Here is a 13,404-nt window from a genome sequence, read left to right on the forward strand (position 1 = left end):
CGACTAGGTAGAACGCCGCATAGTCGAGTCTAATGAAATTGTCCTGGACTCTCATCACATAAAGAGTGACCTTAGTTACAATTTACCGGACTCATTTAGCTCTGCTATCAGATACTGGCGCACTCATGAAGTCACACGCTCGCAGATGCCTAACAATACAACTTTAGCCCCCAGACTCTAGCTATAGTTCAAACTTAACTGAATTTTATAATTGTTTTTGTAGTGGTACAATGGTTCTTTATGGTATTTTTCATTTTGCTTTTATTGTTCTCACGCTTTAAGAAGTTGGTCTTCCGACGAAACACGTTGTGTGTTAAATGAATTAATCGTTTGTCTATTTCCCCAATTTCAGTCAGTAAAAAATATAAACATTATATATATATATATATATATATATATATTAGGGTGACCATAATTAATTAGTGGGTGTCGAGAGCCTTGTAGCGAAAAATATATTGGACAAAATTCAACCAAACTTGATGTACTTACACACAGCAAAATGGTGCTTTTATTTACAGAAGACAAAAAATAGTAAAAATTCTTCCATCAAAGGATATTTGGTTCTAGAATGCGTCATAACCTCACTGTTTCTACTGACGAGTTGGTGGATATAAGAAGACCGAAAGGAATTCGCGTCATTCTGATAAGAACTGAAGTGCTATGGATCTCACATTACTGGAACGTGAGTCGCTAGTCATGTTTCACAATCAACTACGTGGTAACGTTATTGCTAAACCTCGAGATCGGCGTTGAAGCATAGGAGAAATAGACGAATGACAAAAACAAATCTCTTAGAAAAGTAATTTTATTCTTTCAAAATCCGACTTTTAGCAATGAGGCTAGGACGAGGAGGCAAACGGATTATTTCTCAATAAGTTGATGAAGTTGCAACTATCGGCGCGGAACACGGAATGAATAACGCACAAAGGTCCTGCAGTGCTCGGGCAATATCTAGGTAAGCGGACATGCCATACTCAACAGTACAGAAAATCCTGCTTCACATGCTGAGATTTTCCCCCTAGAAGACCTCGCCAGCTGAAGCTTTCCTTCATGGTGACGAGGAAATTCGACTGCACTTTGCCCTAATGTTCTTAGCTCGAATGGAAGTGGATGATGCATGGGTGTGATATTATGGAGTGACGAAACACCGATTTATCTGAAAGGTAGTTCTAACTCATATAATTTCCGCATTTGGGTTTCAAATAACCTTCGTGTTCCATTAGAGCTATCTACCGCATGTCACAGTATAATGTGGTTTCACTGCATCGTATGTTATCGGTCCGTACTCTTTCGAAGAACTTCGTGCGAAACGACCAGTGACTTATACCGTCTGTGCTGCTGGGAATCGACAGAGATGCTTCACAACATTGTTGTTCTGCAACTGCAGCAGAGAAGAAGCCGTGCTGACTCTATCATATTCGTGCAGGATGGAGCACCGCCTCACATTGGATTGCTGGTACAGGAAATGTTACGACAACACTTCACAGAACACAGAGTGATTAGTCGTACATTGGCCACAGCATGACCATCTCGTTCGCCTGAGCTCAACTGCTATGACGTTTTGTTGTAGGATCAACTGAAATACAGGAGAGTTGCTGATTTAATAACCTTGAAAGACAGAACAGCGCAACATGTAAGGCAAATCATTACAGATCTGTTGGGTTCCGCTGTAAAAAAAAAAATGTAATTCACAGAATGTAGTTCGTACAGCACCTGAAAGGAGGACATTTTATACTATAAAATTTTATACTAAATTTATCTTCTGTAAATAAATATTCCATAATATATCCAAGTTACGCCAAGTTTGGTTGAATTTCGTCCAATACGTTCTTCTCTAAAGGCCTCTGAACACCTCCTCTTTAATTATGGCCACACTGTATATTTGTTGAGCAAGGATATTTTCCTACTCCCAAGTCACATTACACATTGCCTAATGAGTAGTATGGAATATATATTTATATCTGACATTCACTGTTTCTTTTTATGAACACGTTGTTTCTGTACTATTTCTTCTAATACAGGTAGCTATTTTAAAGAATAATACTAATGAATCATGTTGCGACTTAACTGTAATCCTTAGGATTTTAATTCATGGAAGGTACTGTCGTCTTCTTATTGAAAACGACAACACGTAATACTTTATAGATTACAAGTAATTCCAAATCACTGTGATCAACAGGTCTATTTCTGTTTTCGACTTCAACATTTCGACATTCCTAGAGAATCATACACTGTTTATGATAACTAAATGGAAGTGGTAAAATAATGGTAAAAGAAAAAAAAGTTACTTAAATTATTAGGAATGTCATTGAAAGATCCACGTCTAGATAGTAGCGCGAAGATTGAAATATCCGCGTTTAATTAATGTCTAGCTCTCAGGATCTAAGAGAGCTGCAGGAAATAATAACGTTAAATGCTACATGTATTAATTAAAGCGGTTTATAAATCTTGATGGAAATATAATATATATGCTGAATTTACTTGAAGAAATATGCAAAATTGTTAATTGTACCAATACCCTGGTTATTTATCTAGACTTTCATACACAAAATTTCCAATGAATAGAGAAGGAACTTAAATATTTGGACGGGACCACAGTACATAAATTATTTAATAAGTAAATATTTCGTCCTACGTAACTTAGGACATCGTGAGTATCATAATTTCAAACAATACTAGAATGGCATGTAGTTAGGGTTCGTGTTTACAATGGAATCCCACTATGTAAGCAGTAGCGTGATATAGAATTAATTAATTCTATATTAATTAAATAATACATACATAAATTTATTGATTTATTTATGTATTTATTTAACACATACATATAAACTACATAAATTTATTTTAAACGATTAAGGATGCCAATTTCCCAAACTTTAAGGATAGTAGGGCTTCAGCACTTTCTTTATATAAACGCTCATGTTTATATAAGGATCGATGTGGACGTTTGATGCTTTTCCACTGGATCAAAGGATTCAAAAGCATCTCCAAACATCTTTCAAAAATTATGAAGAAATACTTGTTGCTACTTAAAAACCAATCAACCAGATCTATAATTTGATACCTTCTCCTAAAGACAAACTCTCACCTTTGATGCTACTTGGCGTTTACAAAGTTCCATGTTCCTGTAAGTTGCATTAATACGGACAGACAGGGAGATCTATTAAAAAGCGCATCTCGGAACTCAAGACCATATCCCGCTTATCAAACCGCACAAATCAGGCGTATCACAGCACGCTGTTAAAAACCCAAACCATAGGATCAGGTGGAAAAACACCACTCCTCTGCATAGATCCTTATATAAAGATGAGCATTTATATAAAGAAAATGCTGAAGCTCCACTTCACAGACCTAATTTGAACCTTAATGACGTTCTTACTATCCCTAAAGGTTGCGAATTTGTCATCGTAAATTGTGTAAAATAACTTTACGTATGTTATTTATTTTAATTTAATAAATAAAAAAATTTGTTTTTTTATCAAGTATATTTTAATTTAATTCTATATCACGGTTTTGCGCACATAGTGGTATTTCATTGCGAATATGCGCCCTAACACTATGTTAATACTAGTATCGTTTGAAATTACTATACTGACGGTGTCCTAAGATACGTAGGACGAAATAGTCACCAGTTTACGTTTAAGTTATGAATACTCTACAGGTTTTACTACATAATAAAGATTAGATGGAAATAATTCCATTATATGTACAAGGTAAGACTAAGATTATTTCGCATCGCTCAAGCATTCATATTCATAGTGTGCATTTTGAACATTTAAACTAAATTTATGTTATTTTGAAAAAGAGTTTATGTATCTCCGCTTTAAAATTGGATAAATAAAATTGAAAGTGAATATAGTGTGTTTATAACTTATAATTTTTTAAAGTGCGTATACATAATTTTATAACTCCTATGTTATCTTCAGTATACTGCTTTTGCCACCAGGAAGGCTGTTTCTGATTTTCTTTCAAAATGGCTTCAGTACTGTAAAAAGCATAATGTGTTCTGTGGCTAGCAGAAACAAACTCTCCAGTTATAGTGCAGCGAATATTTAGAGCACAGCATGGAAAGAACCCACCTGATGTCAAGTTCATTAAATCATGGAAGACAAATTTTTTAGAACAGGTTCAGTTCATAAGGGTACAAGCAGTGGCAGACCATCTGTTTCCGAGAAGACAGTTGAGACAGTTCAAACTGCCTTCATCTGGTCACCGCAGAAGTCAATCAGAAGAGCTTCATTAGAACTTCAGATGACAAGGAGTATCTTCGACGATCATCTGGATCATCTGAAGGAGTATCATCGACGATCATTTTGGACGATCATCTGGCTTTATCCAAGAGATAAAGCCAGATGATCGTCCAAGGCGATCTGAAAATCCACATGCCATAAGAGAACACATTCGAGCTAGTCTAAATCTCAATGTGTGGTGTGGACTAATGCATCATCGAGTGATTGGCCCTTTCTTCTTTCTTGAAAAAGAAATTAATGGAAATGTGTACTTAGACATGCTCAATAATCATGCCATTCCCCAGCTATTCCCCATGCCATTGCCCAGCTGAAAGATAACATTTGGAGAAGCAACCAAATGTTATCTTTCAACAGGATGGAGCCCCCCCATTGGTCTCGTGATTTTCTCAATCGTCTTAATCGAGAATTCCCAAATCGCTGGTTTGGCAGAGATAGTCTACTCCCATGTCCCCCGAGATCACAGGACATTACACCCCTAGACGTGTCATCGACGGTTCACATCTTGAAGATGTTCGTTGACTTTTGATTTTTTTTCTATATGTCTTGCATTGAAATCTAATTTTGTGTTCCATTTCCAGTATCCATTCAAGAGTTATAATTTATTATAATCAGGGCAAACATTTGTGAACGCCCTGTATAATCGTTTTGTCTTGCAAAAAACTAATATGACATAAGACAAAAATTTTAATCATTATTGTATTTTAATCATTAGATTGAAATATTTGTTTAGATTAGAACATACATGTATAACCAGTTTTATAGAATAAATGATTCATATGTTTATAAAAATTAAAAATAATATATCTTGCAGCCTTTTCGTACATAACATAACAACAGGTTGTTACGTTGGAGAGTTAGTTCTGGAGAGCTTAAAATTAGGATGTTTTATAAGTCACACTACAACAATATTCCTGTAGTAGCGTAGCATTGCATATAATGGATTGTTTAAAATACCACAGAAAACATCACTTTAGCGAACTCTATTGGGAGCTAGTTAAAATATTGCTCCTAAAAGTAACGATCTAAAAAATTCAGATTCCTATTGTTTTTTTGTTTTGTTTTTTTTTTAGTCGAACGGTTTTAGAGAAATTTAATGATAGTTTAAATCATACATTAAAGATACTTCGCCTGCTTGGTATAGAGAAAAATTCCGTTTATCTCTCTCTCTCTCTCTCTCTCTCTCTCTCTCTCTCTCTCTCTCTCTCTCTCTCCACAAGTTAAGTCTCTTCCGAAGGGAAGTTTCTTTTCAAAGCGCATTATCCAAGTCTCTACAGAAGGCAATCCTTCTTCGTCGACATTTAATCATGAATTTAAAACAAAACTAGTTATTTATTAAATATCCACAGGTTTACAAGATGAGTTCCTCTCCATAAATGACAGTCTTGGATAAACCACTGAATAGCGATTATTAAATAAACCACTGATCAGTGGTTTATTAGATTCCCCTTCATGCATCTACCAGACACATAATGATGGTTGCGACGATCTTACACTTAAGAAATCTTTCATCAAGTAAAGACTTTCACAAACTTTTGTACCTGATATGATATTCGGATTCACGGCTTATTTAGTGCGAAGACATCAAATGGTATGTCTCTGTAACTCAGTCGGTAATGACAATACACTTTAGTTGGAAAGATCTGTCTTTCCTACTGAGAATATTTATAAGGCCTGTAGAAAGTTTTTTTACCTTCGGTATATACTATGTTAAAGATACCAAGCAACTTTATAAGCTAGGTTTTAATCCTTTTTCCCAAGAAAGCAAACAGACAAGTAAGTCACGTTTGCGCCTGAACATAGTTCAAGTCTAAAGCAACTCGTGATAAAGGCGGACTAAGCGCCAATCACTTTCCTTAATATTTTCCCCTAATGCAAAACATATCCCCTTGTGGAGATGTATGATGCTATGCATTTAAGACAAGGGCCACTACGCAGACCGGTTTGACCGCTATTAAAGTCTCGTCAGTGGGAGACAGACCCATAAAATGCCAAGGTTGAAGTAAAGTAGAGCTTGTAAATTTTACCTAAACAAGTTGCCACAAGGTGCGTTGATTTATTAAATAAAAATCTCAGGATGAGAGTAAGATGTAGAAATTTTTTTACCTTAGGTATGTACCTTGGCATTTTTTGGGTCTGGCTTCCACTGACGAGATCTCAATAAAGATCGAAACCTGTCTGAGTAGTGGCCCTTGTCTTTAATGCATAGCACAATACAACTCCGCAAGGGGATGTGCTTTGCATTAGGGGAAAATACTAAGGAAAGTGATCCGCCTTACTCCACCTTTACCACGAGTTACCTCAGACTTGAGGATTAAAACCACGCTACCGGCCAAGACGTCTATAGTCGTTCGCGTTATCATGGATGCGAAGTGCATATTAAAATTGTAATACCACTGATAACACATTGAAATATATGATGGATACGAAGCGTATGCGGATGCGTATTTGATCCATAATGGCCTGTACGGTGGTTAAAACCTAGTAATAAAATTGCTTGGTATCTTTAACAAAATTGATAAGGCCTTTTCAACGAAAGTGAATTATTCAGTCCAATACAGAGGTCCAAATGTGGACATTAGGACGGCCTCACAGCTTTAGTTCCTTCGGCGGTAATTCAGAACAACCCAACTCTAATTAACCAGAGCAGCTAAAGTTTATAAAACCAAAATATTCTTCTATTTCCATGGTTTCTCCAGTTGTTTATTTCATGTTTGTGGAATTTAAAAGGGTTTTCTGCGAACAAAATTTAACTACCAACTACTATATAATTAAGACTCAGTAATTAATCTTTCGTTTTTCTAATTGGTGAAAATATAAAAATGAAAATGAGAAACAAATGGTGAATAAATTTATATAAACCAAACTAATTTGTCTTTTATCTGTGTTAAGCATTACTAATTTTGTAATAATAGATGTATTACAAATATATTTACCAAAGATATTAGTAATACATCTGCTCTCATTAATTTAAAGGGTCATAGAAATAGCCTTTTTACGTAAGATTGTAAACTTCTTATTTTATTTTCAATATTTGTCTCATTAGTCCAATGCTCTTATACAATATCAAGTTCAAGAGAAGAAGGTTTTGAAGCATTCACGACTGTTTGGTGATACCATAAGTAAAAGTATAACGGCATAAGGTCATGTGACCGAGGTGGCCATGCAAGATCACCTCCTCTAACGATCCACCTGTCTGCGTGTCACCCAGAAAAACTTTCGTACCTGTGTCGCATAGTGACATGGTGCCCCATCCTATTGGAAAATGTTTTTTTTCATAAGATTTAATCTCTTTAATTCGGAAATAAAAAACATTCTGAAGTATTACTAAATAAGATTCACTCCTGACAGTGAGCTCATCGAAAACGAATGGCCCAATAATGCAACAACTCCTAACCGCACATTAACTTTTAGTAAGTCTCTTTCGTGTTGCCACATTTCCCGAGGCTTCTCTGCATCCCAAATGCGGCAATTGTGACAGTTAACGTTCCCACTTGTGTGGAATGTTGCTTCATCTGAAAAAGTTATCATGTTAATAACATCTGTGACATTTTCCATTTTTGGCTTAATCAGTTGATAGAAATCCAACCTGGCATGATAATTCTCTTCTTGTAGCATTTCAACAGTCGTAATGTTGTAAGCATGATTATGGAGTTGTCTTGTTAGAATTCTGTACAGTGTGGTTTTTGATACTTTTAATTCAGTAGTAGAAGCAGCAGCATGTTGCACTGATTTCTTGGGACGTTTATCAAATGCCTTTTCGATTTCGAGCACATTCGCTTCTCTTGATGAACGCCTCCCTGATCTGGGTTTGTCATGAAGTGATCCAGTTTGTTTTGAATTTTTTCATCGAGTTATTAAATTACTGTGGGGAGCCTCCTTATTATAATGTGTAGATAATTTTTTTCTTATTGCTATTATGAACTTGAGTTCAGCAATAAACAGGGAGCAATTGAAATTTTCTTCAACATTTTCCATGTTCAATCGCACCAGTCTAAAAACATTAACAAAAATGTAATAAAATAATAATATTCATTCATCAAAATTTCTAATAGTTGTACTTTCAAATGATATTTATTGCAACTCTCTAACTGTGATACTTTTGAAGGATCACATTTAGAGATTCACAATAATTATCGTTTGAAAGCATAACTATTAGAATTTTTGAATCGAGAATATTATAATATTTTCAGAATATTTTCAGGCTAATGCAATATATCTGCTGACTCCCTTTTCATCTGAATTGCTAGCCTGTTTAGTAGGATGAAAAAAATTGAGTTTCGGGAAGAGAAATCGTAAAAGACTTGTTAACTAATCTTTAGTGGAAAAGTCTTTATTAAAGTTCTTCCTGTCATTGAAGGAATGGAATTCGAATCTAATTCTATCCAAGCAGCATCATCCGAACTGACTAAGAACAAAGCAAATATAGAATCGTGAATTCAGATTGAGAGTAGTTTGTCTGATTATAGCAAAAGTTCTTATTAAAATATATTAATATATCCATATTTCTTTTAAAAAGTATACAAATCAACATGAAAATCAATCAGAAAAACAGGCTGAACAACATCATCATCATAATCATTATCATGACAAGGGAACCGCTGTCCATCTTTGGCTTCTGACGCTTTATCGCAATCATCGATTTACCTAGGTAATGATGAATACTATTTAATTATTCTTATTTTAATTAAGATTGGATTTTTTAATATAAGATATTTTATTTAATAGAAAAATGTCTCTCTCTCGCTCGCTCTTCATCTAGTTGCTCATGCTACCGTAAAATAAAGAAAAGGTTTTCTTTTTTTAAAGATGAGAGACAAACATGAAGTATATCAATATTTCAAGGTAGGATTTATCAGTTTCTCATCGGAATAAAGCTGTAGACACTCAGTAACAGCGTAAGTAAGTGTCTATAGCAGGAAAAATAAAAAAAATAAAAAAAATGAGGAAAATAAAACTAAAATCCCGCACGCACATCAGAGAAGATTCGGAAGGCCATTTTCCATTAATAAATATTCTTCAAACTGGTTCTTGTAGATGTTTCGAAACAGAAACCACTCCCAGAATTAGTCTGATAGTACTTCTCAATGGTAAAATTAATTAGTTGTATATCATTATCAGTTCAAATTGATATGAAAAATTATCTTTGTCTTCTCCTTATTATTATTATTATTATTATTATTATTATTATTATTATTTTTGTTGTTGTTGTTGTTGTTGTGTGTGTGTGTGTGTTATGCGTGCGTGTGTGTGTGTGTGTGTGTGTGTGTGTGTGTGTGTGTGTGTGTGTGTGTGTGTGTGTGTGTGTGTGTGTGTGTGTGTGTGTGTGTGTGTGTGTGTGTGTGTGTGTGTGTGTGTGTGTGTTATGTGTGCGTGTGTGTGTGTGTGTGTGTGTGTGTGTGTGTGTGTGTGTGTGTGTGTGTGTGTGTGTGTGTGTGTGTGTGTGTGTGTGTGTGTGTGTGTGTGTGTGTGTTGGCAAATTCTTTTTCCTCAGGCGATTTCACCATGTGCCACTTTTAATTTAAAACTCTACGAAATTCTGTGAACAGAACATGCAGTAATTTTACTTCTAAAACTGCAAAATTAGGAAATTCAGGAAATCCTCTTTAAAGACAAAACATGGAACTTTTTCAAGGTACATTTGACAGACAGAAAGCAAGATGGTGAACTTCTTTCTTTCTTTGTTTTTTTTTTTCTTCCGTGAGAAATAGATGAAAATCCACTAGATTGGTTCGATGAGTGAGTACCATCTCGGTGGGCCATCTAAGAAGCCGCAGGAATACAGTGATTTTCGTTAACCTGTCTATATTACATGCCTGCTTATTGGAGTTGTGAATTGGTTAAATTCAGAACTCCAATATTACTGTCATTTATTCCGTTATGCATGTGTTCTGAACCTAGTTTAATCGGCACTTGCGTTGTTTTTTTGTAGTAGCACTATCCGTCATTAATGATCTTCAAAACGTGCAGTTGTGAAATTAAAGAAGAAATATTATTAATGCCATTATTAACATTTATTGAATAACATAAAACAGTAACTCAATTTTGAACACAAAACTTAGTTACTTTTTTGTAACTAAAAAATCAAATCAAATTTAGTCGAACAAAATAGTAGGAAGGTCACTTGCTTCTAATATGCTGAAATTTAAGATCAACAGTTGATAGAAAAATACTTAAGATATAACACATTTTGGGAATTATTACACTAAAACCCAACTGGCCAACACGTATATGTACGTCTAGGTTACCATGGATGCGAAATGTATATTACAACCTACAATTTTAATACCACTCATATTACATTGAAATATATGATAGATACGAAATGTAGAGTAGTGACGTATTTTGTCCATATTGACGGCGACGTGGTTAAATCTGGTTTTTATTAACTGGAAAATAGAACACAACTATTCGTTTTAGAATTAAGAAATCAAATAATATATCTTTTGTCAACATCGTTAATATAGTAAATAATCTTATCCGTTTTCTAGCAAACAGGTTTTGGGTTGAATTTTTTACCATGGCATGGGTGTTTGTGAATATATTAAAAAAAAACAGTACTATTTCCTCATCCTCTTGAGAAAATTCAACTACCACGTTTGAGACAACTGCCTTTGGTGGGATTCCGGGTGAAAAAACGCATTTCCTTTGTATGCGACCTGTTAACTCACCTATTGCTGAAAGAGACCAGATAAAATAAATTCCTACCCTCCAAATATTATTCTTGGGGTTTCTAGCAATTTGATTTACATATCTCTAAACCAGCTTTTAGAGTTTGGATAAATTAACCGATGGCTTTCCTGAGATCAAATTTTTTTGCAATTTTCTTTTCTTTTCTCTTCAAAAATTCTTTTTGAAAAATTTTCAAAGTGAATCTGTTTACAATAATCGTAAAGGTTCTTTTATTCTTCTTAACTCACACTATCATACTTATTAAATATCACTTATATTGATTAATAACTGAGAAATACCAGTAACAGTTAATAATAATAACAATAAGATTAGAAAAAAATATATATATTACGTTACTGTAAATTGTTTCTCATTATTAGCTTCAAACGGATAAAGAAGCTGTGAAACGGGTGCAAAGAAGAGTTACATAGATTATATCGGGATTATGGAATACAGATTATGAGTAAAGATTGAAAATATGTGAATTACAGACACTGGTTAACAAGAGAAAGATGGTGATATGATAGAGGTCCATAAACCTTTGAATGGGGGTTATAGGATATCGCATGATGAACCTTTTAGTAATATAGAAGGTGGGGAGAGAACAAGAGGCATCCATGGAAGTTAAGTTTGTTCGCAGTGAAGAAAAGAATAAGAGCTAGAATTTTCTCACTGAGCAATGAGTGAGTGAGTGCATTCATTTGCGTTTAGGGGTAGTGGGGCATCTAGCGTGAAAGAAATTAAGATAATGTATGGCAGTTGCACACTTAATGCTCGGATGTGTTCTTCGAACCATGCTTGCATAAATAATGTCATACGGGGCGTTGCCGTGCTTTACAGATCACTCTGGCCACATAGTAATCCTGTAGAACAATATCTTTTCTGGAACAATCACCAGGTAAGAATTGGCGTGAAAGGTGTGTTCAACGGGAATACGAAGTCCAAGTGATGTCCCATAGACATCACTAGGACCTCGTATCCCCGTAGTAAATTCTCAGAATTCTTATTCTGAGAAGAAAAAAAACAATTAATCAGGTGGATAACAGATTCAGAAGAATGAAGTTATTTAGAGAATCCGTAGTTTAATAGCAGTTGTGTTTATCAGAGAATAAATGTTTCAGGATTGTAAGTGAGAAACAGAGGATAGATAATTAAAATCATAATTCGAATGAAAATATTGGACTTTGAAATTTAATCAGTTTCTAACGAGGATTCAAAATAAAAAGGGTCATCGTTTTGACGGCCTTTTCTATTTGGATCAGATTTCAGTCCTGTATTAAAATTGCAATTCTTTGTAAGAGGAGATTGGGAATATTTTATGTAATAAACCATGTTACTACAATGTCATTTCCCACAGCTACAGTAAATGATATAAATAAAGCAGAACATAAGGAAAATTACTGAAGTTCTGAGGGGTTTAAATGCATCAGGAAATATTATGACCATCGAGCCTCTCTAATGAATAGCAAAATATTGCTTTTAATTATGATCTCTCTCTCTCTCTCTCTCTCTCTCTCTCTAATGACACCACAGGAAGAAGGAAGTTAAATACTTTAACAGCCTGCACAGTGATAAGTCGGGGTGATAAGTATCCTGGTGTTGTAAGCAGATCTAGGTCAGGGTTAAAGAAACCACATTTCATCATCGTCACATCATTGCAGCACTACTCAGCAAATACTAAATGATTTTCGGAATATGCATCGCACAAGATGGCGGTCAAGGTGAGCACTGATAAGAAAACAATCATTATACATAAAATTTAACCACATACTCATTAAGCTATTAATAAACAAATTTTTCTTGCTATAAAATGCATATTTTCCTTTGTTAATTCTTTCTTTTATTTCCATGTCACATTTTCCAATTTCTTGTATTATACGACCAAGGTATTTGAATTGTCTCACTTGCTCTACACTTTCTCCATTCATGATCACCTTGATACTTCCTGGTGTCCTGGAGACTCTCATCATTTTTTTTTCTTTTTGTTTTCTTTGTTTGACCTGGACATACAGGACAGCAAATCTAGAAATTTATTGACTATGCAGCGTGCATTACATCCACGAAGGGATGATGACCGGTTGTTTCTACTAATGAGAATAGGTGGACGGGGTCTGCTGCAAGTGAGACATACTGAAAAAACATAATTCAGTATGAAACATAAGTGAGAAAACCATGCCAGCCATTTTTGATAGCTATAGAACCTATGGAGAAGATCTGAATCTAACAGGATAGGCTGGAGATGTAGGTCAGTTGAAGAAAGGAAATCATGTCATATTCGGATATGTTGAATGTTATAGAAACTTAGAGAAGAAACATGAGCTCTTTCTTGATAGGCAACAGTCGGGATCGATTTTTCAGCACACACACACACACACACACACACACACACACACACACACACACACACACACACACACACACACACACACACACACACACACACACACACACACAGACACACACACACACACACACACACACACAC

This window comes from Typopeltis vanoorti, chromosome 1, assembly GCF_054136105.1.
Source record: "Typopeltis vanoorti isolate ZY-2024b chromosome 1, IOZ_Tvanoo_1.0, whole genome shotgun sequence".
NCBI lineage: Eukaryota > Metazoa > Arthropoda > Arachnida > Uropygi > Thelyphonidae > Typopeltis > Typopeltis vanoorti.